The sequence below is a fragment of the Triticum dicoccoides genome, chromosome 5A, assembly GCF_002162155.2.
Source record: "Triticum dicoccoides isolate Atlit2015 ecotype Zavitan chromosome 5A, WEW_v2.0, whole genome shotgun sequence".
Lineage (NCBI taxonomy): Eukaryota > Viridiplantae > Streptophyta > Magnoliopsida > Poales > Poaceae > Triticum > Triticum dicoccoides.
The window spans coordinates 348,516,507-348,528,626 of record NC_041388.1 but is presented as its reverse complement, the minus strand read 5'-3'; positions in this window follow the sequence as shown (position 1 = coordinate 348,528,626).

The window sequence follows — 12,120 nt, the reverse complement described above, 5'->3', positions numbered from 1 at the left end:
GGGCTCCGGGCAAGGTGCGACCTCGAGATCTTTTCCAATACCGGATTTTCCAAACCCTCGGGGAGGGGGGCCAAACACCGAATCATCTTCGCCTTTGTTATCCAGTCCTGGTCAAAAATCAAACTCTCAGAAATAACTTCATGACGAATAAAAGACAGTGTGTTCAGCCAGAGGATTTCTTACTTGTTCGGCAGCGCGGTTACTGCTCAGGCCCACGTCCTCGGTAATATCCGGACACTCTACTTGAGGTCCGAAGAATGACTTGTACATCTCCTCGTGCGTCAGGCCGAGGAAAATTTGAATGGCACACGGTCCCTCTGGGTTGAACTCCCACAAGCGAAGGGGTCGACGTTTGCAAGGCTGGACTTGACGAACCAGCATAACTTGTATTACCACAACCAAATTAAAATCTCCCTCGAAGAGATCTCGGATGTGGCTTTGTAGTATAGGCACGTCCTTGGCTGGACCCCAGCTCAGATCTCTGCTAATCCATGACATCAGTTATGGTGGGGGGCCCGAGCGGAAAGCGGGGGCAGCCGCCCACTTGGCACTTCTGGGAGCCGTGATGTAAAACCACTCTCGTTGCCATAATTCGGACACCTCTGAAAAGGAACCTTTCGGCCATGGAGCTCCTGCCATCTTGCCTATTGATGCACCTCCGCACGCTGCATGTTGCCCCTCGATCATCTTTGGCTTTACTTCAAAGGTCTTGAGCCACAGGCCGAAGTGAGGGGTAACGCGGAGGAAGGCCTCACACACGACAATAAATGTCGAGATGTGGAGATAGGAGTTCGGAGCTAGATCATGGAAATAGCCCGTAATAGAACATCAAACCCCTAACGAAGGGATCCAGAGTGAGGCCTAGACCTCGGAGGAAGTGGGAGACGAACACAACGTTCTCGTTGGGTTTGGGAGTAGGGACGATCTGCCCTCGAGCAGGCAGCCGATGCGAAACCTCGGCGGTCAGGTATCTGGCCTCCCTCAACTTCTTAATGTCCTCTTCCATAACGTAGGAGGGCATCCATCGGCCTTGAAGGCTGGATCCGGACATGATTGAAGATCCGGAGCACCTAACCTAGGATTTGGGTGTTAGAACTCGAGGCGGGGAAGGGTTCGATTGAGCACGAGAGGGAAAAAGTGAAAACCTTGTCCCTTTATAAAGAGGGTGAATATCAAGCGTCCTCTCCATAGCCGTTTAGGACTTGCCTATAATCTAGGAGTCCTAGACACGATTGGGTTACCCACGACCGCATTAATGAGAATCTCGTAATTGGGGGAACACGATCTCTGCTTCGACAAGATGTGTCAAGAAACCGCCTCGTGTTATGTGTGGAGCTGGTTAAAAGAAACAGTTCAAATAATCACCGGGCCATGACGTAACGTCATGCTGCCAAAACAAGCCAGCAAATTAGATCTGCGAAAATATTATTCTCTCTACGGTGGAATGTGGAACTTATTTTGGAGGGTCGGACACTATCCTCGTATTCAAATTCTTCTGTGATGTATTCGGAGAAGGAACCCGCCTTGCAATGTCAAAGACAATACTGCGCGCCGGACTCATCGTCATTGAAGCCTGGTTCAGGGGCTACTGAGGGAGTCCTGGATTAGGGGATCTCCGGACAGCCGGACTATCTCCATTGGCCGGACTATTAGACTATGAAGATACAAGATTGAAGACTTCGTCTCGTGTCCGGATGGGACTCTACTTGGCGTGCAAGGCAAGCTAGGCAATATGGATATGGATATCTCCTCCTTTGTAACCGACCTTGTGTAACCCTAACCCTCTCCGGTGTCTATATAAACCGAAGGGTTTTAGCCCGTAGGACAACAACCACAACATACAATCATACCATAGGCTAGCTTCTAGGGTTTAGCCTCTCTGATCTCGTGGTAGATCTACTCTTGTACTACCCATATCATCAATATCAATCAAGCAGGACGTAGGGTTTTACCTCCATCAAGAGGGCCCGAACCTGGGTAAAACATCGTGTCCCCTGCCTCCTGTTACCATCTGGCCTAGACGCACAGTTCGGGACCCCCTACCCGAGATCCGCCGGTTTTGACACCGACAAAGATCTAAAAGTGATTGGTGTGTCTCCTATTAAATCTTTGTTTTCCAATATGAATCTTTATAAAGATGGGACTGGAGATGAGTCAACTTTAGTTAGAAGGCGTCCCAATGATTTGGAGTTTTTAGATCTTGATGCAAAAATTGGTAAAAGTGGGGTTGAAGAGGTCAAAACTTTACATAGCAATGAACCCACTATTTTGGATTTTAAGGAATTTAATTATGATAATTTCTCTTTAATAGATTGTATTTCCTTGTTGTAATCCATGTTAAATTCTCCTCATGCTTATGATCAAAACAAAGCTTTTACCAAACATATCGTTGATGCTTTAATGCAATCCCATGAAGAAAAGCTTCAATTAGAAGTTTCTATCCCTAGAAAACTTCATGGTGAGTGGGAACCTACTATTAAAATCAAGATTGAAGATCATGAATGCTATTCTTTATGTGATTTGTGTGCTAGTGTTTCCACGATTCCAAAAACTTTGTGTGATGTGTTAGGTTTCCATGAATTTGATGATTGTTCTTTAAATTTGCATCTTGTGGATTCCACCATTAAGAAACCTATGGGAAGGATTAATGATGTTCTTATTGTTGCAAATAGGAATTATGTGCCCGTAGATTTCATTGTTCTTTGATATAGATTGCAATCCTACATGTCCTATTATTCTTGGTAGACCTTTCCTTAGAATGATTGGTGCAATTATTGACATGAAAGAAGGAAATATTAGATTCCAATTTCCTTTAAGTAAAGGCATGGAACACTTTCCTAGAAAGAAAATTAAATTACCTTATGAATCTATTATGAGAGCCACATATGGATTGCATACCAAAGATGACAATATCTAGATATATTCTTGTTTTTATGCCTAGCTAGGGGCGTTAAATGATAGCGCTTGTTGGGAGGCAACCCAATTTTATTTTTGTTCCTGTTTAGTAATACATAATTCATCTATCCTCTTGTGTTTTTTATGTTTTAATTAGTGTTTCTTCCAAGTAAAGCCTTTAGGATCTTCTTGGATGATTGTTATTTGATCTTGCTGAAAAAAACAGAAAGTATGTGCTCACGAGAATAATTTCCATTTTCTACCAGAGAGCGATACAATAGCAATTCCAACTGCAGTAGATCAATATACAAATTATTTAGGTCTTCCTAATTTTCAGAATTTTTGGAGTTACAAAAGTATTCGAAACCTCCAGATTGCTACAAACTGTTCTGTTTTTGACAGATTCTGTTTTTGTGTGTTGTTTGCTTATTTTGATGAATCTATGGCTAGTATCGGGGGGTATGAACCGTAGATAAGTTGGAATACAGTAGGTTTAACACCAATATAAATAAATAATGAGTTCATTACAGTACCTTAAAGTGGTTGTTTCTTTTCTTATACTAACGGAGCTCATGAGATTTTCTCTTGAGTTTTGTGTTGTGAAGTTTTCAAGTTTTTGGGTAAAGATTTGATGGATTTTGGAACAAGGAGTGGCCAGAGCCGTGCCTTGGGGATGCCCAAGGCACCCCAAGGTAAAATTCAAGGACAACCAAAATCCTAAGCTTGTGGATGCCCCGGAAGGCATCCCCTCTTTCGTCTTCGTCTATCATTAACTTTACTTGAGGCTATATTTGTATTCACCACATGATATGTGTTTTGCTTGGAGCGTCTTGTATGATTTTAGTCTTTGATTTTTAGTTTACCACAATCATCCTTGCTGTACACACCTTTTGGAGAGACACACATGAATCGGAATTTATTAGAATACTCTATGTGCTTCACTTATATCTTTTGAGCTAGATAATTTTGCTCTATTGCTTCACTTATATCTTTTTAGAGCACGGTGGTGGTTTTATTTTATAGAAATTATTGATCTCTCATGCTTCACTTATATTATTTTGAGATTATTTTAGAACAGCATGGTAATTTGCTTTGGTTAAGAAATTAGTCCTAATATGATAGGCATCCAAGATGGGTATAATAAAAACTTTCATATAAAGTGGATTGAATACTATGAGAAGTTTGATGCTTGATGATTGTTTTGAGATATGAATATGGTGATATTAGAGTCATGCTAGTTGAGTAGTTGTGAATTTGAGAGATACTTTTGTTAAAGTTTGTGATTCACGTAGCATGCACGTATGGTGAACCATTATGTGATGAAGTTGGAGCATGATTTATTTTTTGATTGTCTTCCTTATGAGTGGCGGTCGGGGACGAGCGATGGTCTTTTCCTACTAATCTATCCCCCTAGGTGAAGGAAATATGCCCTATAGGAAATAATAAAGTTATTATTTATTTCCTTATATCATGATAAATGTTTATTATTCATGCTAGAATTGTATTAACCGGAAACATGATACATGTGTGAATACATAGACAAACAGAGTGTCACTAGTATGCCTCTACTAGACTAGCTCGTTAATAAAGATGGTTATGTTTCTTAGCCATAGACATGAGTTGCCATTTGATTAACGGGGTCACATCATTAGGAGAATGATGTGATTGACTTGACCCATTCCGTTAGCTTAGCACTTGATCGCTTAGTATGTTGTTATTGCTTTCTTCATGACTTATACATGTTCCTATGACTATGAGATTATGCAACTCCTATTTACAGGAGGAACACTTTGTGTGCTACCAAACGTCACAATGTAACTGGGTGATTATAAAGGTGCTCTACAGGTGTCTCCGGAGGTACTTGTTGGGCTGGCGTATTTCGAGATTAGGATTTGTCACTCCGATTGTCGAAGAGGTATCTCTGGGCCCACTCGGTAATGCACATCACTATAAGCCTTGCAAGCATTGTAACTAATGAGTTAGTTGTGGGATGATGTATTACGGAACGAGTAAAGAGACTTGCCGGTAACGAGATTGAACTAGGTATTGAGATACCGACGATCGAATCTCGGGCAAGTAATATACCGATGACAAAGGGAACAATGTATGTTGTTATGCGGTTTGACCGATAAAGATCTTAGTAGAATATGTAGGAGCCAATATGAGCATCTAGGTTCTGCTATTGGTTATTGACCGGAGACATGTCTCGGTCATGTCTACATAGTTCTCTAACCCGTAGGGTCCGCATGCCTAATGTTTTGGTGACGATTGTATTATGAGTTTTTGTGTTTTGATGTACCGAAGGTAGTTCGGAGTCCCGGATGTGATCACGGACATGACGAGGAGTCTCGAAATGGTCGAGACATAAAGATCGATATATTGGACAACTATGTTCGGACATCGGAATGGTTTCGGGGAGTTTCGGACATACACCGGAGTACCGGGGGTTACCAGGACCCCCCGGGGAGTTTAATGGGCCAAGATGGGCCTTAGTTGAGAAGGGGAGGGGCGGCTAGGGCAGGCCGCACGCCCCCTCCCCCTCTAGTCCGAATTGTACAAGGAGGGGGGCGGCGCCCCCCTTTCCTTCCTCCTCTCTCCTTCCATTCCTTTCCCCCTCCTACTCCAACTAGGAAAAGAGGGAGTCCTACTCCCGGTGGGAGTCGGACTCCTCCCTGGCGCTCCCTCCTCCTGGCCGGCCGCCTCCTCCCCCTGGTCCTTTATATACGGGGGCAAGGGGCACCTCTAGACACAACAATTGATCTCTTGATCTCTTAGCCGTGTGCGGTGCCCCCCTCCACCATATACCACCTCGATCATATCATAGCGGTGCTTAGGCGAAGCCCTGCGTCGGTAGCATACCGTCATCACGCCGTCATGCTGACAGAACTCTCCCGTGAAGATCTGCTGGATCGGAGTTCGCGGGACATCATCGAGCTGAACGTGTGCTGAAGTCGGAGGTGCCCTACGTTCGGTACTTGGATCGGTCGGATCATGAAGACGTACGACTACATCAACCGTGTTGTGCTAACGCTTCTGCTTTCGGTCTACGAGGGTACGTGGACAACACTCTCCCCTCTCGTTGCTATGCATCACCATGATCCTGTGTGTCCGTAGGAAAATTTTGAAATTATTACGTTCCCCAACAGTGGCATCCGAGCTAGGTTTTATGCCTAGATGTTATATGCACGAGTAGAACACAAGTGAGTTGTGGGCGATACAAGTTGTACTGCTTACCAGCATGTCATACTTTGGTTCGACGGTATTGTTGGATGAAGCAGCCCGGACCGACATTACGCGTACGCTTACGCGAGACTGGTTCTACCGACGTGCTTTGCACACAGGTGGCTGGCGGGTGTCAGTTTCTCCAACTTTAGTTGAACTGAGTGTGGCTACGCCCGGTCCTTGAGAAGGTTAAAAAAGCACTAACTTAACGAACTATCATTGTGGTTTTGATGCGTAGGTAAGAACGGTTCTTGCTCAGCCCGTAGCAGCCACGTAAAACTTGCAACAACAAAGTAGAGGACGTCTAACTTGTGTTTTGCAGGGCATGTTGTGATGTGATATGGTCAAGGCATGATGCTAAATTTATTGTATGAGATGATCATGTTTTGTAACCGAGTTATCGGCAACTGGCAGGATCCATATGGTTGTCGTTTTATTGTATGCAATGCAATCGCCCTGTAATTACTTTACTTTATCACTAGGCGATAGCGATAGTCGTAGAAGCAATAGTTGGCGAGACGACAACGATGCTTCGATGGAGATCAAGGTGTCGCGCCGGTGACGATGGTGATCATTACGGTGCTTCGGAGATGGATATCACAAGCACAAGATGATGATGGCCATATCATATCACTTATATTGATTGCATGTGACGTTTATCTTTTACGCATCTTATTTTGCTTAGATCAATGGTAGCATTATAAGATGATCTCTCACTAAATTTCAAGGTATAAGTGGTCTCCCTGAGTATGCACCATTGCGAAAGTTCTTCGTGCTTAGACACCACGTGATGATCGGGTGTGATAAGCTCTACGTTCAAATACAACGGGTGCAAAACAGTTGCACACGCGGAATACTCAGGTTAAACTTGACGAGCCTAGCATATGCAGATATGGCCTCGGAACACTGGGACTGAAAGGTCGAGCGTGAATCATATAGTAGATATGATCAACATAGTGATGTTCACCATTGAAACTACTCCATCTCATGTGATGATCGGACATGGTTTAATTGATATGGATCACGTGATCACTTAGAGGATTAGAGGGATGTCTATCTAAGTGGGAGTTCTTTAATTAATTTGATTAACTGAACTTTAATTTATCATGAACTTAGTACCTGATAGTATTTTGCATGTCTATGTTGTTGTAGATAGATGGCCCGTGCTGTTGTTCCATTAAATTTTAATGCGTTCCTTGAGAAAGCAAAGTTGAAAGATGATGGTGGCAATTACACGGACTGGGTCCATAACTTGAGGATTATCCTCATTGCTGCACACAAGAAATACGTCCTGGAACCACCGCTAGGTGCCAAACCTGCTACAGGAGCAACACCAGATGTTATGAACGTCTGGCAGAGCAAAGCTGATGACTACTCGATAGTTCAGTGTGCCATGCTTTATGGCTTAGAAGCGGGACTTCAACGATGTTTTGAATGTTATGGAGCATATGAGATGTTCCAGGAGTTGAAGTTACTATTTCAAGCAAATGCCCGGATTGAGAGATATGAAGTCTCCAATAAGTTCTACAGCTGCAAAATGGAGGAGAATAGTAATGTCAGTGAACATATACTCAGAATGTCTAGGTATAACAATCACTTGATTCAACTGGGAGTTAATCTTCTGGATGATAGTGTCATTGACAGAATTCTTCAATCACTGCCACCAAGCTACAACAGCTTCATGATGAACTATAATATGCAAGGGATGGATAAGACAATTCTCGAGTTCTTCGCAATGCTAAAGGCTGTGGAGGTAGAAACCAAGAAGGAGCATCAAGTGTTGATGGTCAACAAGACCACTAGTTTCAAGAAAAAAGCAAAGAGAAGAAGAAGGGGAACTTCAAGAAGAACAATAAACAAGTTGCTACTCAAGAGAAGAAACCCAAGTCTGGACCTAAGCCTGAGACTGAGTGCTTCTACTGCAAGCAGACTGGTCACTGGAAGCGGAACTGCCCCAAGTATTTGGTGAATAAGAAGGATGGCAAGGTGAACAAAGGTATATGTGATATACATGTTATTGATGTGTACCTTACTAATGCTCGCAGTAGCACCTGGGTATTTGATACTGGTTCTCTTGTTAATATTTGCAACTTGAAATAGGGGCTACGGATTAAGCGAAGATTGACTAAGGATGAGGTGACGATGCGCATGGGAAATGGTTCCAAAGTCGATGTGATCGCTGTTGGCACGCTACCTCTACATCTATATTCGGGATTAGTTTTAGACCAAAATAATTGTTATTTGGTGCCAGCGTTGAGCATGAACATTATATCTGGATCTTGTTTGATGCGAGACGGTTATTCATTTAAATCAGAGAATAATGGTTGTTCTATTTATATGAGTAATATCTTTTATGGTCATGCACCCTTGAAGAGTGGTCTATTTATATTAAATCTCGATAGTAGTAATACACATATTCATAATATTGAAGCCAAAAGATGCAGAGTTGATAATGATAGTGCAACTTATTTGTGGCACTGCCGTTTAGGTCATATTGGTATAAAGCGCATGAAGAAACTCCATACTGATGGACTTTTGGAATCACTTGATTATGAATCACTTGGTACTTGTGAACCATGCCTCATGGGCAAGATGACTAAAACGCCGTTCCCCGGAACAATGGAGCGAGCAACAGATTTGTTGGAGATCATACATACTGATGTATGTGGTCCGATGAATATTGAGGCTCGCGGCAGGTATCGTTATTTTCTCACCTTCACAGATGATTTGAGCAGATATGCGTATATCTTCTTAATGAAACATAAGTCTGAAACATTTGAAAAGTTCAAAGAATTTCAGAGTGAAGTGGAAAATCATCGTAACAGGAAAATAAAGTTTCTACGATCTGATCGTGGAGGAGAATATATGAGTTACAAGTTTGGTCTACATTTGAAACAATGCGGAATAGTTTCGCAACTCACGCCACCCGGAACACCACAGCGTAATGGTGTGTCCGAACATCGTAATCGTACTTTACTAGATATGGTGCGATCTATGATGTCTCTTACTGATTTACCGCTATCATTTTGGGGTTATGCTTTAGAGACGGCTGCATTCACATTAAATAGGGCACCATCGAAATCCGTTGAGACGATGCCTTATGAACTGTGGTTTAGCAAGAAACCAAAGTTGTCGTTTCTTAAAGTTTGGTGTTGTGATGCTTATGTGAAAAAGCTTCAACCTGATAAGCTCGAATCCAAATCGGAGAAATGTGTCTTCATAGGATACCCAAAGGAAAATGTTGGGTACACCTTCTATCACAGATCTGAAGGCAAGACTTTTGTTGCTAAATTTGGATCCTTTCTAGAGAAGGAGTTTCTCTCAAAAGAAGTGAGTGGGAGGAAAGTAGAACTTGATGAGGTAACTGTACTTGCTCCCTTATTGGAAAGTAGTTCATCACAGAAACCGGTTCCTGTGACACCTACACCGATTAGTGAGGAAGCTAATGATGATGATCATGAAACTTCAGATCAAGTTACTACCGAACCTCTTAGGTCAACCAGAGTGAGATCCGCACCAGAGTGGTATGGTAATCCTGTTTCAGAGGTCATGTTACTAGACCATGATGAATCTACGAACTATGAAGAAGCGATGATGAGCCCAGATTCCGCAAAATGGCTTGAGGCCATGAAATCTGAGATGGGATCCATGTATGAGAACAAAGTGTGGACTTTGGTTGACTTGCCTGATGATCGGCAAACCATCGAGAATAAATGGATCTTCAAGAAGAAGACAGACGCTGACAGTAATGTTATTGTCTACAAAGCTCGACTTGTCGCAAAAGGTTTTTGACAAGTTCAAGGAGTTGACTACGATGAGACCTTCTCACCCGTAGCGATGCTTAAGTCCGTCCGAATCATGTTAGCAATTGCCGCATTTTATGATTATGAAATTTGTTAAATGGATGTAAAGACTGCATTCCTGAATAGATTTCTGGAAGAAGAGTTGTATATGATGCAACCTGAAGGTTTTATCGATCCAAAGGGTGCTAACAAAGTGTGCGAGCTCCAGCGATCCATTCATAGACTAGTGCAAGCCTCTCGGAGTTGGAATAAACGCTTTGATAGTGTGATCAAAGCATATGGTTTTATACAGACCTTTGGAGAAGCATGTATTTACAAGAAAGTGAGTGGGAGTTCTGTAGCATTTCTAATATTATATGTGGATGACATATTTTTATTGGAAATGATATAGAATTTCTGGATAGCATAAAAGGATATTTGAATAAGAGTTTTTCAATGAAGGACCTCGGTGAAGCTGCTTACATATTGGGCATCAAGATCTATAGAGATAGATCAAGACGCTTAATTGGACTTCCACAAAGCACATACCTTGACAAAGTTTTGAAGAAATTCAAAATGGATCAAGCAAAGAAGATAGAGAGAAAATGAAAGGTGTTCCCTATGCTTCAGCCATAGGCTCTATCATGTATGCAATGTTGTGTGCCAGACCTAATGTGTGCCTTGCTATTAGTTTAGCAGGGAGGTACCAAAGTAATCCAGGAGTGGATCACTGGACAACGGTCAAGAACATCCTGAAATACCTGAAGAGGACTAAGGATATGTTTCGTGTTTATGGAGGTGAAAAAGAGCTCATCGTAAATGGTTACGTTGATGCAAGCTTTGACACTGATCTGGACGATTCTAAATCGCAAACCGGATACGTGTTTATATTAAACGGTGGAGCTATCGGTTGGAGCAGTTCTAAACAAAGTGTCATGGCGGGATCTACGTGTGAAGCGGAGTACATTCCTGCTTCGGAAGCAGCAAATGAAGGAGTCTGGATGAAGGAGTTCATATCCGATCTAGGTGTCATACCTAGTGCATCGGGTCCAATGAAAATCTTTTGTGACAATACTGGTGCAATTGCCTTGGCAAAAGAATCCAGATTTCACAAGAGAACCAAGCATATCAAGAGACGCTTCAACTCCATCTGGGATCAAGTCCAGGTGGGAGACATAGAGATTTGCAAGATATATACGGATCTGAATGTTGTAGACCCGTTGACTAAGCCTCTCTCATGAGCAAAACATGATCAACACCAAGACTCCATGGGTGTTAGAATCATTACTGTGTAATCTAGATTATTGACTCTAGTGCAAGTGGGAGACTGAAGGAAATATGCCCCAGAGGCAATAATAAAGTTATTATTTATTTCCTTATATCATAAATGTTTATTATTCATGCTAGAATTGTATTAACCGGAAACATGATACATGTGTGAATACATAGACAAACAGAGTGTCACTAGTATGCCTCTACTAGACTAGCTCGTTAATCAAATATGGTTATGTTTCCTAGCCATAGACATGAATTGTCATTTGATTAACGGGATCACATCATTAGGAGAATGATGTGATTGACTTGACCCATTCCGTTATCTTAGCACTTGATCGTTTAGTATGTTGCTATTGCTTTCTTCATGACTTATACATGTTCCTATGACTATGAGATTATGCAACTCCCGTTTACCGGAGGAACACTTTGTGTGCTACCAAACGTCACAACATAACTGGGTGATTATAAAGGTGCTCTACAGGTGTCTCCGAAGGTACTTGTTGGGCTGGCGTATTTCGAGATTAGGATTTGTCACTCCGATTGTCAGAGAGGTATCTCTGGGCCCACTCGGTAATGCACATCACTATAAGCCTTGCAAGCATTGTAACTAATGAGTTAGTTGCGAGATGATGTATTACAGAACGAGTAAAGAGACTTGCCAGTAACGAGATTGAACTAGGTATTGAGATACCGACGATCGAATCTCGGGCAAGGAACATACCGATGACAAAAGGAACGACGTATGTTGTTATGCGGTTTGACCGATAAAGATCTTCGTAGAATATGTAGGAGCCAGTATGAGCATCCAGGTTCCGCTATTGGTTATTGACCGGAGACATGTCTCGGTCATGTCTACATAGTTCTCGAACCCGTAGGGTCCGCACGCTTAAAGTTTCGGTGACGATTGTATTATGAGTTTTTGTGTTTTGATGTACCGAAGATAGTT